General features: G+C 39.8%; 1 protein-coding gene across 6 annotated transcripts in view; it reads left to right on the plus strand.

Annotated features, from left to right (window-relative positions):
• The window catches only part of NACC2 (NACC family member 2), a 128,493-nt gene that overhangs the window by 48,934 nt on the left and 61,195 nt on the right, over nucleotides 1–18,364 (plus strand). The window lies entirely within an intron of this gene.

The following is an 18,364-nucleotide window of genomic DNA, read 5'->3' on the forward strand; positions in this document are numbered from 1 at the left end:
CCATCTTAGTAGTAAGGGTCTTCCTCCTAATATCTCACATAGTATTTTGCTTTTGATAGTGAATTCTCTTGTCTGTTGTCTCATGCCCTTGCTTGACTGAAGTCCGTGAGGGTGTAGGGATCATGCCTTATTTAAAGCCTTTTCCAGTTCTAAATCTGTTTTCTAAACTTCATTTCTCACTTCCTGCCACACTGCCTGTATGCCATAGGCACTTAATAATACTTGTTCAGTGGTGGGTGAATAGATGTCAGATGTTGTCTTAGAATTGGAGGAGGGATTATTCAGCCTGTCTGCAAAGCTTATACTTTCCTGTTGTCAACCCTACCAAGCAACTCTTTGACATCCAAGTCTTAACTCTCATACTTTGTTGGATCATGTTATGACTGAAGGTGGGAGTGGTGATGTTCATTCGCTGTCATAGGAACATGTTTGCACAACTACCAAGGTGAAGCAGGTGAGATGTCTGACCTGATGCCCTTGAATTCATTGGACACAACTTGTAAACTTGACTGTGACTTTGGGAAGTGTGTGTATCCTAATGTAGTGTTACATTAGACCCCTTTGATTTTGGATACTTCATTCTCTATGGACTGTCCTGGAGGTTCTGTTCTGTTTGTTTCCCTCCTCTCTTCCTCAATACTCTTAAAGTAAGGTCAGTAAGATGTTATCCTTTTCAGGTAGGTGTTTTTAGAAATCTCTTCGTGCTGGTTGATAATATTTTCATCAGCAACCCACAGGTTGTGAGCAGTAGACTAAGTCACTTTAAGGTTTCTCCTAAATCTTTAAGAGTCTATGGTTTTATGAACTTAGTTGGGAGTTGGGAAGAGGCCTCTACTCTGATCTCTTACTCTGGGCAAAATTTCATTGCCTTACTACCGATCTGGTCTCACTAATGGAAGATTTCATTTCAACCAGTAGCTCAGTGGTTCAAGAGCAGGTACTAAGGAGTTTACATTCATGATTCTGAATACCTCCTTTCTGTTTCTCAAGAGAAGCTTTTCCATAGCCACAAAGTATTGGTTTTGACTGGTCACCCCTGGAGTATATGGGAACAATTTATAAGGAAAGACTCAGTAGACATGGGATTTTATGATTACTAGAAGTAACTGCAGACATAATCTAGGCTATCCTTTGATTTTACAAATGAGATAACTGCAGTGACTCGCCCAAAGTCACATAGCATGTTATGTGAATAGAGCCCAGATTTCCCTATTGAATGGCTCAGAATGAACCATCCCCACCCATCCCCATAATAGAAATTCATGTAAAGACTGAACATCATAATGACAACAAATCTGGAATACCATCTTGTTTATCAGAAGCCATTTTGGGCTATCACAGCCTCAACCTGTTTCAGTTATCATGAAGGATGACCCCAGCCTCTCCCCAAATCCTCTCATTGCTTCTACATCCTTGGCAAATAAAACCCTGCCTCACTTTATGAATACATCAGTCAACCAATCAACGTTTATTAAGCACCTTCCATATGCCAGGCACATGGGATACAAAGGAAGGGAAAGATAGTTTCCTGCCTTCAGAGAGCTTATAATCTAATGAGGGACATTAACATGCAATCAAATACTTGTATGTGTGTGTATGAGAACACAGAGAACAAGCTAAATATAGGATAAATAGGAGACAATTAACAGAGGGAAGGCACTAAAATTAAGAGGTATTGGGGAAAGCTTCCCGCAAAAGATAGGATTTTAGTTGGTGCTTGAAGGAAGCCAGGAGACAGAGGTGAGGAGGGAAAGTAGTTCAGATGTGGGGAACAGACAGATGAAATAAATACCTAACACTAAGAGGTGGAATATTTTGTTGAGCAGCCAGAGTATCAGCATCACTGAATTGAAGAATTACATGGAGGGGAATAAGATGTAGGAAGTTTGGAAAAGTAGGAGGGGCTAGGTTATGAAGGGCTTTGAATGCCAAGAAAGACATTTTGTATGTGATCCTGGAGGCAATAGAAAGTCAATGGAGATTTTTAAAGTAGGGACGTCATATGATCAGACCAGCACTGGGAAAGTTACTTTGAATAGAGGACCATTTGGAGTGTAGAAAGAGTTACAGCTGGCAAGCCTCCATCACTAGGCTATTGCAACAACAGACATGAGGGCTTGCACCAGAGTGGTGGCAGTATTGGAGGAGAGAAGGGTATGTCTCAGAGATGTGGTAAAGGTGAAATTGACAGGCCTTGGAAACGGTGAGAAATGGAGATGAGAGATAGTGAAGACTCTGGGACAGGGACCTGAGGAACTGGGAGGAAGTTCTGTTTTGGACATGTTGTTTTAGCTGTTTACTGAACATCCTTTTTAAGATATACGAAAAGGCATTTGGATATTTCAGACCTGAGGTCAGCAGCCAGCTTTGGGGCAAGATCAACAGATATGAGAATCATCAGCACTGAGATAGTAATTAAACGTGTATTTTCAAGCTTCCCCTGTCTTTGATACAAGGCACTTTTCAGGTCTCAATACTTCCTGATAGGTCCTCCTTGTATCTTCTTCTGGCTAAATTTTTTTAAAGGGAGCTTTTGAAATAATTGTCACTGAAAGGGGAATTTCGTAGAGTGGTTGTCTTTAGAGCACTAGCAACTTTGATTACAGTCACTAATTTCTATGAAGTTTCAGGTGGGAATTGTCTCAGTGATGGCAGTACCAATGTCCTGTTAATCATTCATTCTCTGCGCACTTTATTAAAGGTACTGGGACCTGTAAATGTAGCTCTTCATTCAGGAGCTATGCAGAATGAAAATCCAAATGGCCCTCAAAGCTATTTTGGCCCATAAAGTTAGCAGGACATTTTAAAGGATGTCTAAATATGTAGCTCTGCTTGACTCTAACTGTTCCAAAGAACTCATTTATTTCAAAATGTCAGTTCCCATCTACTATTGCAGGGAGATTTTTTTCCCCCTTTATAATTTTTTTTTTTTGAAGTTGCTTAAGTGCTCATTCTCCTCCCTCCCTCCCCCCAAACTGTTTATAAGAAAGAAAGTGGTATAACTCCCATGTTGGCTCAACTGTCAGCCCTGTCATTTTGATTTTGGTACATGTCCTTCCTCTGCTGTATGTCCCCAACTTCTTCCCCCAGCCACGATCATTGGAAATCTCCTTGGAAGCCAGTGACTTTTAAAAAATTTTATTCTTCTAGGTTACTAATGGAGCTCAAGATAAACATGACTGTGGGGTGTGTTTGCTTTGTCAGGCTGCCCAAGATCCAGTGTTATCTTGGGTGTTGGTTATCTACAGTTAGGGACTTGCAGGCACACAGCTTCTGCTGTGGTGTTCAGCTTGGATTCCTTTCTCTGGGAACCCAATATTGGGTTTCTTTGCATGGTATGTGATTATACTTCTTCTTGGTGTAGCTATTTGTGATCCTTGACCCCTGGCTCTGAAGCTTTTTAAATGTTAAAAGCATCTTCCAGCCCCCATCAATTAATGCGTAGCAAACTAAGTAGGGTTACATCCAGGCAGAAGGAGCCCACATTTCTCTCCTAAAGAACAAGAAATGCTATCAGGTCCAACCATGCTGGTTTCTGGTTCTTAATTCTTAAACTGATAGTTATTTTTAAGACATTTAATATTATAAAGGCTTCTAATGTTCCCTAAAGAAAAGCAATAAATCTGATGTATGCACATAAACGTTATAAACCATTCTTTACACATATGGGCTCTAAGGTGTCCCCATCAGAGGGGATGGGCTTCATTGAACTACCTATTCTGTTCACCTGGTTCTCCTTGTGTCCATGTCAACAAGTAAAGTGAATGTGTATTTATTAAACACCTACTATGTATCAGGCACTATGTTAAATACTAGAGAAACAAAGAAAGGTTAACAGAAGCAACCTTGCTTATAAGGAACTCATAGGGAGACAACACACAAATAGCTATAAAAAACAAGATACAGGATAAATTGGAGGCAACCTCACAAGGAAGGCACAAAGATTAAGAAGGACTGAGAGTCTTCTTGTAGACCATAGGACTTTATCTGAGGATAAGAGCAGAGATAAGGAGAGAGAGTTCAGGCACGAGGACTGCCAGTGAAAATGCCTGCTGTGTGTAAGGAACAGCAAGGAGTCTAGTATCAATGGATCACAAGAAATGTGGAGAGATTTGGGAGGTGGGAGTATACTGGAAAGGTGGGTAGGGCCAGGTGAATGAAGGGTTTTTGAAGCCAAACAGAACAGTAGGGAGTCACTGGAGTTTGCTCAATACAGAGAAGTGACACAGTTGAGACCTGTACTTTAAGATCAAGACTGACAACATAATTGAACAATTTGACTGATGTTAGGTGCTTAGTCTATGGTTGATGAAGACAAATGCAAAAATCTTGAGCACAAGGTATCACTAAGAGATATTAAAAAGCTTTATTGCTATCTGTTTATTTTATTAATGACCTCTCTCTCCTTAAATGTTAAATCCAGAGCTACAGATGTCCCAAATATCTTTCATAGGAGAAATACAGGTTTTGCATGAACTCCACCTTTGTCAGTAGGTATGAAGGTAATAGTCAATTCAACAAACAAATTAAACACTGACTGTGCGAGGCATTGGGGATGTAAACATTTTTCTAAATGACTGATCATTTTGATTTGATTTTTTAAAGTCAATCCTTATCAAGTCTAGTCAGTGTCAGGAAGTAACATGTTATTTTTTTTTTTTATATTTGTTATACTGTTTCTTTTTTTTTTTTTATTTTGTAATGTTTAACAATCACTGCCATACAATTGTGATTTTATCCCCCCCACCTACCCTCCTCTCCCCCTCTCCCTCCCCACGACTGCATACAATTCTGTATAGATTCTACATATACTTTCCTATTGAGTATATTTTCACTATAGTCATGCTATGTAGTCAGACTAAGATAAATGAAAGAAATCGTATAACAAATCAGAACATGATACACAAACACATACACATACACAAACATGATCTGCTACATTTTGTGAGTGACTTCCATATTTCTCTCTCTGAGTGTGGCAGGCATTTTGCCTTGAGATCCTCCATTGGGATTTTTTTTTTTTTTTTGGTAAGAAGTTCTTGTGTTATTACACAAATCTAAGTCTACCAGAAAAAAACTCTCACACACTGTGGTTGTTGCTGTGCATAAAGTTCTCCTGGTTCTGCTCCTTTCACTCAGCATCAGGTCATATAAGTCCTTCCAGGCCTCTCTGAAGTCTTCTTGTTCATCATTTCTTATGGCACAATAGTACTCCATTACATTCATATACCATAATTTATTCAGCCATTCCCCAATTGATGGACATCCCCTTGACTTCCAGTTTTTGGCAACTACATAGAGTGCTGCTATAAATATTTTTGTACATGTGGGACCCTTTCCCATTTTTATGATCTCTTGGGGATATAGTCCTAGTAGCGATATTGCTGGGTCAAAGGGTATGCACATTTTTGTAGCCCTTTGGGCATAGTTCCAAATTGCTCTCCAGAATGGTTGGATGCGCTCGCAGCTCCACCAACAATGAATTAGTGTTCCAACTTTCCCACATCCTCTCCAGCATTTATCATTTTCTTGTTCTGTCATGTTTGCCAATCTTATAGGTGTGATGTGGTACCTCAGAGTTGTTTTGATTTGCATCTCTCTAATCAATAGTGATTTAGAGCATTTTTTCATATGATTATAGATAGCTTTAATTTCTTTAGTAACATGTTATTTTATTTTGGATGTTAGAGGGACCAAAGAGATAGGACAAAGAAGACCCTCATTTATACCCTCAACCAGTGCTTATGAACCTCCTTCCATCTTAATTTACCGCCCTTTGAATCAGTATAGCAAGTATATACAGATTGCTGGTATGTACTTGTTAACTATTCTAGTGACTATTACAGTTAAGGAAATTGAAATTTAAGACCTGACCTCTACTCTCAAGGAACTTATAGTCCAGGTGTGGGAGGGGACAAATTATATCCATGTGAAAAGCAAATTGTAGGATAATACTTGGTCAGATACAATAAAAATTTAAATTGAATATCATTAAGTGCTAAAATGTATGAAGATAAAAAAGGGTTAGAAGAACTCAAATAAAAGATTAGAGTGGTTTAGGACAAGACTGTGAGAAGAACTTGGCTTGAAGCTCAAGCATTAGGGCCAAGAGAGAACATCATAGAGAGAGGAGACCAGTGGGGCTGGATGAGGAGCTGCGTGTACAAGTGATTGGAGAATGAGAGGGCGCAGGCCATGATGCTTATTGAGTGTTGGCCTGAGGAGTGTGACCCTCATGCAGTAGTCAAAAGAATGCCATTCAGGGTTCTGGAACATGCTGAAAGTATAGAAAATTATTTTGGCAGTGCTGGGCTGGCTGGCATGCCCAAGTTTCTTGTGTAGTAGATCCTTTGCTGCCTTTGGGACCAGTGCAAACTTGCCCCTTGCCAAGCCCAGAAAAGTCCCTGATTTGAATAGATAGGAATTTGAAGCTGAAGAGATTGTTTGCAAAGACTGTGGGACAATTGATGGTTAAGAAGAGGGACACAGCGGAATGACATAATGTCAGAGTTAGAAGACTTCTTGGAACCCAGTTAGTTAGAGCATTGAATATAGAATGATAGGACTAGAAGGAGACATTCACAACCATCTATTCCAAACCCTCATTTTGACAGATGAGTAAACTGAGTTGGGACAGAGTGACTTGCCTAAGGTCATATATACTTGTATGGGGCAGAGCCAGTGTAAAACACAGAGTCTCAGAGAGCATTTAATCAAATGGACTCACCCAAAAATATTTCCTGCCACACTGCCAACAAGTGGTCATCCAGTTTGTCTGAAAACTTCCAGTGAGGTGAACATTTCTACTTTGGGGGAGCTTCCTGTGAAAGTTTCCCCAACATGGTTCCTGGTTCTGCACTAGGACCCCAAATAGAAGTCTACTTAATTAATGCCTCTTCCTCGTGATAAGACAGCATTTTAAAATACTTGAACAAGGTTTTCATGTAATTCCCTGTAAGTCTTATCTTCTCCAGGTCAAAATAGGGCCACATTTTCTTTTCCAAATAATCTTCATTCATGGTTTCTGGTTCCTGTTCTCTCTCCCCCTCCCTATGGTAGTTGCCCTCTTCTGGACACATTTTAGATTGCCAGAGTTCTTTGTAAAGGGCATTCAGAAGTGGTCTGAAGATAATGGATCATCAGCACCTTCTTTCTGGATTATTCCTGTTTTAATACCATTCAGTATTGCATTGATTTATCAGGCTACCATACTGCATAAGTCTTGTCTTCCAGTTCTCTGCTCTTTTCACTGTACCACATTGCCCCACAAAGTAGCTTGGCTGGGTGAGCGGAGGGGCTAGGCTGAAGGAATATCTACCCTCAGTCAACATTTAATAATAAAAGCTACTGATTATTCACATCTGACTCACCCTTAGGAAATATCCTAGTCCAGTCTGCCTTCTCTCTCCCAGGCAGCTTCCGGACCCCTCCCCCCCACTCTCAGTGGGTGTGTGCACAAGGAATGCAGACTCATTTTAATATTAGACTGAGCCAGACGCAATTAGCAAGGTAAATTGGCTGCTGCTGCTAGAGAAAAAATTAAAAATCATAATGCAAACCAAGGCAAGTTGAAATGATTTGGGGGAGGGGGGTGAACCACACCATGATTCCCTAAGGTTTATAATAGTGATTTTAAATTTACTCTTTTAAGTACTAGTTTTTTTTAACCTCCAAGTTCATTGTGCATGGCAAATGTTTTCCTAGAAGGGTGATCATGGGAGTCAGTGTTGTCCGTTCATTCATTTGCCCTAAAGCTGCATTGTGTCTCAAAGCTTCTAAACTGACATATTCACAGACTTGGATCAAGGATTGGGGAGCGATGTGTAGGATGGCAGGAATGATGACTTAAAAACTAGGGCTATAACCAGTGCAGTCAACAGATTTCTTCCAGAAAACTCAATTTATAGGGAGCTGGGAGCACTCACAACATATAGTAGGTGTTAGCACCTAGTTAGCAAGAAAAATAAGTTAAGCTGAAAAGCCATCAGATGGCCTATTTCCTCCCTTTTCCCTCTCTCTTCCTCATATACCACAGTCAGATTCTGATCTGCTCTAGGCATTTTTGAGGTGTTAGTGCTGAAGGTGAGCTTTTTTTACCATTTACCCCAGGCCCAACTTGAGATGCCCAAAAGTTGCTAGCTATGTGTCTACTTAAAACTTTGCCTACTAGCAAGGCAAATACCTACTAGGTAGATTTGATAGAGCTGGTGTAAGTCAAATGAAGAGGGAAAAAATTACCATTAGCAAAAGTTTCATATACCACATTGCTTACTTCGAATAATTTCTTCACTACCTTGTAGAACTTTGGGATTTTATTTGCTGAGTATAAAATATGCAGAAATGCACAAATAGTCTTAAGGCTCAGAACCTTAAACTAATATAGTATGAGTCTTTTTTTCTCTTCTTTTTTTTTTTTTTGAAAACCATGATTGAAGTCAAATTAACATATTTACCTTCAGTGCTCCCTTGGGGAGCATTAGGGAATTCAAGAGGTGAATCAGAGTAGGTACTTAGGTTCACCAGAGCTGAGGCAGGATTTCATTTCTCAATAAGTAACTAAGCAAACACTCGACTCCCTTTTGATTTAAGGATCCATTTTCCTTTCCAGGGAAGTCTTTAGATGCTCCTCAACAGATGGCAGTACTATCTTGGTCCCCAGGTTCCCATCACTGCTGGCAGGGCTGAGCTCCTAGGGAATTTCTCAATGCTGTTTTAGCCAAATGCGGGGAAATGATCTTTAAAAGAGCATAGCTTCTCAAGACGCAGTCTCACAGGGTAACAGAGTATCAGCTTTTGTTCTCATGGTGGTTACACCTCTTAAATTATCAGTACTCATAGAAAAAGTGGATGCTGCTTTAAAAATTAGGGGTTCATGGGACAGTAGAACATTTGAAATGTTCCTTGGAGGTCAGAACTCAGGTTATGCTGGTTCAGGTTCACATTTCTGAGGCACTGAGGAAATTTTTTATTATTTATATATTTATAATAACTTTATTATTTTTACCATAATTATTATTGTCATTTATTTGCTAGCAATTACATATATATATATTTATAGTTTGCAAAGTATTTTGCAAATATTGTCTTATTTTAATTTCACAGCAGCTTTGGAAGGTAAGCATTATTATCCCCAACTTACAGAAACTGAGGCAGGCAAGTTAAGGGACTTGCCTAGGGTCACAAGTGCTCCAAGACAATTACGATAGCTGATAAACAAATAATAAAGAAATGGACTGATCTTGATAATGTTATAAAACTGAAAATCTTACTGCACTATTAGTCTCAAGCAGAGCAGAATCAGGAATTCTCCTGATGGTTGTAGTGGTATGTGGAGTATAAGAGACCTCAAGGATTTTGTCACAAAAAATCCAGCCTTCTAGGAGCTGCTTTAGCCTTTCAACAGGTATGCATAGACTAGAATTCAAAAAAACAAATTATTCCAAAATTTTGGAAGTCTGTTTAAGGAAAAATTGTGTCTAAGATCTTACAGGATGATTGAACTCTAGAAAACTTGTTGGCAGAAGATTTGTCCAACTTCCGTCTCCCCATTCTGAGTCTTGGCCTGTACCTTTCTATTTGTAGTGGCAGCAACAGTAGTGAGGAGAGGGAATGCCTATTGGCTTAGTGTAAAAGGTTCTTCTCTCATTCTATATAAAAGCGGAGGTCCTGTATCACTTCTAGCTCTGACAGTTTGAAAAGTGTACCCCAGTTCTTGATCTAATTACAACTTTTTTTATGTGGCATCTTAAGGTTTGCAAAGCACTTTATTATTCTGATTTATTGTTTTATTGACTTATTGTGTTATTTATTTTGATCCTTCCAACAACACTGGAAAGCAGATGGTATTACTTCCATTTTATAGATGAGGAAACAGGCTTAAACAAGTTAAAGGACTTGCCCAGGGCCACACAGCTAGTGTCTGAAGCAGAATTTGATTTTTGGCACATTCACTCCATGGGTTGTACCTCTGAATCTGCTATATGGATATGAAGCTGTGTGTGCCTTTGAACCAGTACAAGAATATGCCAAGAAGACTGTTTCATTTCTTCCTCCATTAAAGAATAAGGTATTTGTACAAAAAAGAGCTGCCAAGAGGTTGAGGCTTTGGATGGAAACTAGAATGGACCAAAGGAGCAATTTGGGGCTGCTTCACCTTTCCCCCCAAGTGCTAGATAGCTCATTTTTTCCAACTTTTGGAAATAAGCTCCAACAAGTATTTATGTTTCTATGGAAAAGAGTTCTAGAGGTGGAGACAGGAGACAGGTCTCCAACACTGAAATCTTATGCCTATAGAATTAAGTTATTTCTTCTCCCTGAGCCACAGCTTCCCCACCCAACATTACTGAATACTATCTAAATCATAGGGTGATTTGCAAACCTTTGAAAGCCCCTAGAAATAGGTGCTGTTGCTCCTTAAAGAGAGGGAGGAGCTGTTGGGGTGATGAGTGGGGAAAGATTATTTTGTGTACACTGGGAGCTGAGTGCTTCTGGCACTGTGCCTCACCAGTATTTCAGAGGCTACTAAGTTGATGCAAAATTTCCTGAATTTCACAATGACAGTGGTTTTAGCTATAACTGGTCAGGAAAACCATGCATTGCTTTGTCTTTTCTCTGTCCCCTTTTGTCTGTGTTTTTAGAGCCTTTGGAGGGGCAGCAGAACCTTTTCTAAAATTTCTCTTCTGGTTTTTGAAGAACTGGAAGGTCCCAAATTTTAGAATCTCCACCTCCTACACAAACCTCCCTAGAAGCAAGCTGTTAGCATCCCCAACTGTTCATTCATGTGTAGCCTCAGAAATAAATAGGCAGACGTTACTGAAGCACTCCCCCTGTCCTATCTCTTTTTGAACAGTCTTAGCAAGTCATAGACATCTTCCTGGTTGCTGTTGTTATTTCCTTAAGGATACACATGCTCTTCCAGGTGAAGCTGGAAGATACCTTGTAGGTCATATAGAGCAGCCACCTCATTTTCTTAGTGAAGAAACCAAGGCCCAGAAAAGTTAAATAATTTACCTCAGGTCATACAGGCAGAATCAGGATCAAACCAAGGTCTCTTCCATTATTACAACAACACTTATTTTTTGTTATAAAGTGAGGTGGCCCAGAAGGATGATCAGAGGTGATAGAATGTTTTATTTTTCTTGTGAGAGAACTAAAAGAATTACCAAATTGTCCTTTAGCATAGAAAAATTATCGATTGACTTGTTTTCTGTCTAAAAGTATGTCTTTTATAGAGAGTATTTAGAAGTTCTCTTTGTCCACCAAAGAATTTAAAAGAAGCTGACAGGGAAAACAAGCATAATTATTTGGACAAGAAGACCATTCAATGGTAGATAGGGAGGGAAGGTTTAATACAGTCAAGCAAAAGGTGTGTGTGTGCATCATACACATATGAGAGAGAGAGAAAGGCTGTTGTGTTAGGAAGATGAGTGAAAATAGTGTTCATTTTTTGCTATTTCTGTCCCTGCTTTACACCCTACTTTCAATCTAGGGGAATTCAACGGAAGGTATGTCCACTTGGACCTCTTCCAAGCAGGTTGTAGTTGTTGAAATATTACAAGGATTTGGTTATCAAGCTGTTTCTACTCTTAGGGTGCTGGGGTCCTAGGATAACTCTGAAGTGCTCTAGGTGTGTTTGCTAGAACCAGTGCTGGAATCTTTGCCCTCTTGCACCTTGGTTCATCTTACTGAAAACTGGTTGAACTGTGCTGTTTAAATTGCTGATGAGATTTGATCACTTGCTATTTAAATGTTTTTCCCAGAACAGCATAAAAACACATACCATCAAAAAACATGTCCTCTTTCTCTGCCCCCCCCCCTCCCCCCAATAAAATAGCAAATGGATACTCATTGGAAATTCCCAGTTTCTTTGCCAGTGGCTTACCAGTAGTTGCTAAAAATGCCCTCTACACCATACCCACCACTCTGGAACCAACCAGTCCTAGACTATCTTACATTTCCGCAGGCCATAGATTCCTGATTAATATCATCTGCTTTAGCTATACCCATTTCCTAACTACCTTTTTTCTCCCTACCACTACAGGATTAGCTTAGCAGGGCTATATTATAGATGACATTCTCCCCACCTTAATTTTTGTTGCAGTTGTAATAGTATTTGAAGCATATGTGCATATGTGAGAGGGTAAGAATAATTTAGTGATTTGAGCAAAAACTACCTCTTTCCTTATCTTCTACTTCCTTCCTTCTGTTTCTGTGAAGCAGTAGAAAGAATACTAGACTGAGAGTTAGAATCAGAGTCCATATAGTTCATCCCAGGTAGTGGGATTGCTTCTGTTTCTTATTATGTGTGTGACCTTGGGTGAATTCCAAACTACTCTGGCTTCCATTTTCTCATCTATAAAATGAAAGATTTGGATTAGAGAGCTGTAATATGTGGGATTATAGGATACTTATACACTTTACCCCAAGGGAGGGTCTAAAGAATTTTCTATAGAGATGACAACCCTCAAAAACCTCTTAGAATCATAGAACCTTAGGGTTGGAAGGAACCTCAGCCCAAACAAAGTTGAACATGAAATATTAGCACCCAAAGCAACTTGACAGACCATCAAGTTGAATTCCCATTATGTATCTATAACTTATCATAACATTACCAATTTAGAGCTGGATAGCACCTTAGAAGTCAGGGAGTCTGTAATTTGGGTTTTCTACATGAGGAGCTCAGGAAGTTTAAGTAACTTATCCAGGATAACTGTGATTTAAGTCTTAAGTTATTAATTATAATTTAAAGTAGCAGAGTTTGAATTTAGACTCAAGTTGTCACAGCTAGAATTGAATTGGACATTTTGTGGTGCAATAAATAGAATGAACATTGACTTAATTTTTAAATCCTAGTTTATGTTCTGATTGGATCACTAACTCACTGTGTAGCTGGGGGGGAGGGGGTGGCAAATGACAAAATAATAGCAATGAAGATGACTAATTTCTCTTGCTTTTTAATGTCTACAAGGTATATAACAAGGCAAGGTATATAAATACAAGGTATGTAAAAATTGTAACAATCCTGTGAGATAGGCAATAAAATAATTATCTCCATTTTATAGATGAACAAACAGAGGCACTAAGGTGTGACAGGCCTTACTTAAGGTTGCATGGGGATTGTAAGTGATAGAATCGACATTTTTGAATCCAGGTTTTCTGAGTTCAAGTCCAGTGTTCTTTTTATCGTACTCACTACCATACTTATCCTCTAGACAGACTCATTTTTTTGCCTGTTTAATATGAAGGAGTTAGAATGGACTAGTTCTGAGGTTCCTTCTATCCAGAAAGTGTTAAGGTTCCATGTTATTATGACTGAGAGCTTCTCAAGGGAATTATTAATCCAAACAGGTTTCCCCTTAATTAAAACCAATTTTTTTTTTAGAAGTTTGTGGCATTTAAGGTTTTCTGGTCTTATTTTAGCAAATATTTAGGATTTCATAAAGGTTTGGATAAGTGCCATATACATGACTATTGAATGCTGTGACAACCTCCATGTACACTCTGATCTTGAGTTCATTTTGTATTTTGGGTAATTTTGCCAATCTAGGAATTAAGCTGCCTTTGTTTTCTTCTGAAACATCAGAAAAGTTCGACCTCTGAGAAATCCTTTGATGTTATTAAGTAGAAAGCTTTAAAATTGTCCTGCTGAAGGGAATTTTAATTTTTTTCTTAGTGCTTTTCTCCCCTTTCCTTTCCCTCTTTCATTCCCAACTTGTTTTGCCTTTTTTTAACTTGGAACAACATAGAAGGACCCCTCTTGCTTTTATCTTCAGGGTTTTTTTTTTTTTTAAAGTAAAAGAGGCCATCCCTTGAGTAACTATTTAAAGAGATCTATTCTTTGAATGGGTGTATCTCACTCAAAGTGAGAATCTGATGAGACCTTTGCCTAAAATGGCCAGGGTCCACATTGCATCCTGGGCTATCTGCAGTCATTCCGATGAATGTCAGACCACTAGATCCAGATGATTCTGGAGAAAGTGAGACTGATGACCTTGCACAGCCCTCCCTCACTCAAATCAAAGTCACCTGTAAGTCATGTTATCTTAATGTCATGGTCCGTCCTCTTCAAGAATGAAGGACAAACACAACAATCTTTAGGGTTAGGATTCACTGTTTTCCTCCTTAGAAACCACAGGAGCAGAGCCATTCCCCTTCTCAGTGCTCGGTTATTCCTTCCCTTCCAGCTCAGGGCTCATCTTCTCCATGAGCCCCTCATTGCCTCTGTTTGTAGTGATTCTTCCTGTTTATCACAGAGGCTGTGCTTTACGAGGATCACTTGGGCTGGAATTTTTGATGGGGAGTACAGAATAGCTGTCTTTCAGGTATTTGAAGGGTTTTCATGTGGAGGAGGGATTAGATGTATTCACCTTGGCTTCAGAAGGCAGAATCAGCAGCAGTGAGTCAGAGTTTGAGAGGTAGATTCAGGCTTTATAAGAAGGAAAACCTCCAGATTATCAGAGCAATCAAAAAGTGGGATGGGATGCTTGGGAGTGGGATGAGGGGGTGAGTTTCCCCTTTTTCCCTCCTCTCCCTTTCCCTCTCTTCCTCTTTCTCTTTGCCTCCTCCTTCTCCTTCCACCCTCTCTCCCTATCTGTCCTCTCTCTGTCTCTCTCTTCAAGCCAAAACTTGATGACTACTTTTCAGGGATTCTAAGATGAGATTCCTGTTTGGTATGAATCAGCTGGGCTACTTTAACCTCTTCTTGCTCTGAGATTTTGAAAAATGTAACCCTCTTCTCTACCACTCCTTTGGCTCTGAGCATCCCCAGCTCTTGTATTCCTCGTTTTCTCTACTATATTTCATGATTGTTTGTTATTATTGTTTAGTTGTGTCCAACTTTTCTTGACCCTATTTGGGATTCTCTTGCCATTTGCTTCTCCAGCTAATTTTACAGGTGATGAAAGTGAGACAAATAGGGTTAGGTGACTTACCCAGGGTCGCACAACTAGGAAGTATATGAGGGCAAATTTGAACTCATGTTTTTCTGACTCGGGGGCCTATAGCTCTACCCATGGTACTACCTAGCTGCCCAGGTAGAGATTTACTTCAGGTCAGAACCCACACTTTATTCATCTCTGTATCTCCCAGCAGTACCCACAATAGTACACTCCACATAATAGATGTTAGTTGGTTGATTCATTTCCCTCTTTGTAAAGCTTACTGCAAGATACCCATCTTTTGAGGACTGGTCTAGGATGTAGTTGCTCTAGATGACTTCTCAGAACTGGAAACGTGTGATTTCTTTAGTGTGTTTGTATAAATATCCAAGTTCCCAAATAGGGTGAGGTAGAGAATACCTTACCTGTCTTGAGCCTAAAAGTGCCATTCATTCTTTTAAGAGCCCAGAATTATCACATCTTTTACAAAGATTGAGGGAAATAAGAATAGATCACTGACTGCTATGGGGAAGAATGATGTTCCCCTAACCATGTTAAAGGCCTACTTGGTACAAACACATTTTACCCGTCTCCTGATGCTGTTAATAATATGCATTCAAGAGCCATAAAAGTTTTGTATTTGTATTTTATGTCTTTATTTTTCATATTGGTAATTACCTTTTATGGTCTTTGGCTCAAATGCAGGCCCTGATTCCCAGCGTGTCTACATGCAGTTAGTCCTTGGAATCCAGAAATGAATCAAAGCAACTTTTTTTCTTTAAGAAAAAAAATCCTTTTACAAAACAAGATTCTCTCCGTGTTGCAAAAGAGCTTTGGGGAAATCTGGGTTTTGTGGTTAAGAATCTTACACTGAAGCACAAGGAAAATTATGTGTAGCTTTTATTTGGCCCAAAGGATTCTTACTACATTATCCGTATTTCCTTTAATTTGTGGGATTTCTAGTAAATGGGCTTAAAAATAGGTCTGGGCGAGATGCCAGGGTACATACGGACAGCAGAAAAAGCCCTGCATTTCCCCAGAGCAGTTTGCTTTCACTTGGCCTTAAATGCAGATTATATTAACCAGAGTTGGGGTCTAGGGAGCGAGCCCACCTTGTCTCTGCAGCCCCCAAGAGGGAAGTGAGATTCCAGGTCAGTTTTCCCTGACAGCTCCTAAAGTTAGAGAAAGGACAAGCAGCTGTCAGAAACTTGCTTCTGTTCTGGATAAAATGGAACCAATTTTGAATCTTTGCTGCAATGAGAAGGGGCTGGGGGGAGGATGGTGAGAGTGGTGGGGAAAGGAGGGGAAAGCAAATGGAGGAGGCTGTGGGTTGAACAATGTGCAGTTGGTCCTTGTGGCCAGCTGATGAGGTCTAGGGGTCTGGAATTGCTACTTCAGAAGGAAAGCTGGGGAGAGGAATGCAGTAAAATGACGATTATTTCTCTGTCTCTGTGGCCAAGCTGCAGGCTGGCTCAGCCCACTGCATGAGCTCTCCCTGGTGATCTGGCCAGAAGGCACCACCACTGCTGTCCTCCTAGTGATATGTTAGCTTTCCTTGGGCCTAATTCTGTTCTGTCAAGTTGAGGAGGCCTGAAAGGGAGGGATGTGGTAAACATATGGTGGGAGGTGAGGTGAGGGGTGGACCTCAATAGGAGAATCAATGATTATAAGCAGAAGAACATGGTCAGAAGGGGATCCTAATAGTAAGCCTGATTTTTGTCTACCAGGCCAGTGGGAACATACTGCTTCTCCTGGATCAGAAAGAATTTGCTGACATTTTGAGGTTTTCCCAGATCTAAGAAGCTCAGCAAATCTGAACTTGACACAGGTCATTTTGGTCTCTTTTCAGACTTCCCGAATGACCTCCCTTTCACCCCCTTTGGCAGGATGGCCATGTTAGCCATGATTGTTGGCAAACCAAACCCCCTTCCCCATTTCATCTTAGGCTCACAAAAAGGGTGGTGGTGGCCAACTTTGTGTCAGAAGGGAAAAATGTTATTCATGTTGAGGTCAACCTCTCACCAGCCTACAGATCAGGGCTGTGGAATGAGGGTAGAAAGTTCATGGTGGATGTTTCATTGGTGAATGAATCGAATGTAGCGGTTTATAACATGGGAGGAGTCCCCTCTTTAGCCTTCTCTTCATAAAAAAAAATATCCTTCATGTATAACCTATATCAAATTGCTTACCATCTGACAGTGGGGAGGTGAGGAAGAGGAGGAGGAAATTTGGAACTCAAAATTTTAAAAAATGTCCAAAATTGTCTTTACATGTAATTGAAAAAAATAAAATATTATGTTAAAGAACAAAAACTGATGTTTTAGGGAATCTCTTCAATGGGATAAGATATTGATTAGACAGTGGTCCTTTCTAACTTGAAAGTTGTGAGCCTTTAGAATATTATGAAAATTTTCTTGTTTGGGTTCTAGGAATTCTTCAATGAAGCAGAATACATACATATTCTTATTTTATCACTGTAGTTAGGACAGATGGTACCAGAAGGCCTAGAGCATTCATTCTTTTAGCAAACATTGAGTGTTTCCTGTGTGCATTATGTGCACATGGTAGGCATTTAATAAAAGCTTCTTCCTTCTCCTACGCCTCTCTTCCTCCCCAGGATACTAGAAGTTAGGGATACAGAGACAAAAATGAAAGGAAGACCTATTCTCAGAGAGCAGAGTGCAGAAAGGGATAGCACTCATAACTTGATGGCCTGAGGAAAGACTTCCTTTCCTATTGCTGGAGGTACCTGAACTGATGCTTGAAGGAATCCAGGGATTCTGAGAGAAGTGGAGATCATGAAGCATTTAATTCTAGGCCCAGAAGATAACCTGTATGAAAGCCCAGATATGGGGAGATGGTTGAAGCAGGCCATTTTGTTGGAATATAGACCGCATGAAGATGAGTGATGTGAAATATGTCTGGGAAGGTAGTCTCCAGGTTGTAGAAGGCTTGAATTGAATGCCACGCTGAGGAGCTTGTGTTTTATACTAGAGAGGATAGGATTCGTCATCCTTGAGCAGATACCCCCTACCCCCACTTGAACAATTCCAGTGATAAGAGATTTTGCTATTTTGTAAGAGAGAGGCATCTCTCCCCACCCTATTGGTGGATTCCTATCCTTTGTTAGAAAGTTGTTTCACCAAGTGATCCTAGTTTTGCCCTGTCAAACCACATAAAACCATCTCTAATCGCATGAGCAATAACATTTTTATAATATAATGCCTTAAGTTTCAAAACACTTTGCAAATAGTGTCTCATTTTATTTTTACTATCCTGAGAAATGAGTGCTATTATTATCCTCATTTTACAGAGGACGAAACTGAGGCAAACAGGTTAAATGACTTGTGACCAGGGCCGCACAGCTATTAAATGCCTGAGATCAGATTTGAACAGGGGTTTTCTGACTCTAAGTCCAGCAATTTATCTACTACTACCATTCATTCTATCCTCCTGTCTCTAGTTACACTTGCCTTGATTATTTTTTT

Source organism: Notamacropus eugenii, chromosome 1 (assembly GCF_028372415.1).
Source record: "Notamacropus eugenii isolate mMacEug1 chromosome 1, mMacEug1.pri_v2, whole genome shotgun sequence".
Lineage (NCBI taxonomy): Eukaryota > Metazoa > Chordata > Mammalia > Diprotodontia > Macropodidae > Notamacropus > Notamacropus eugenii.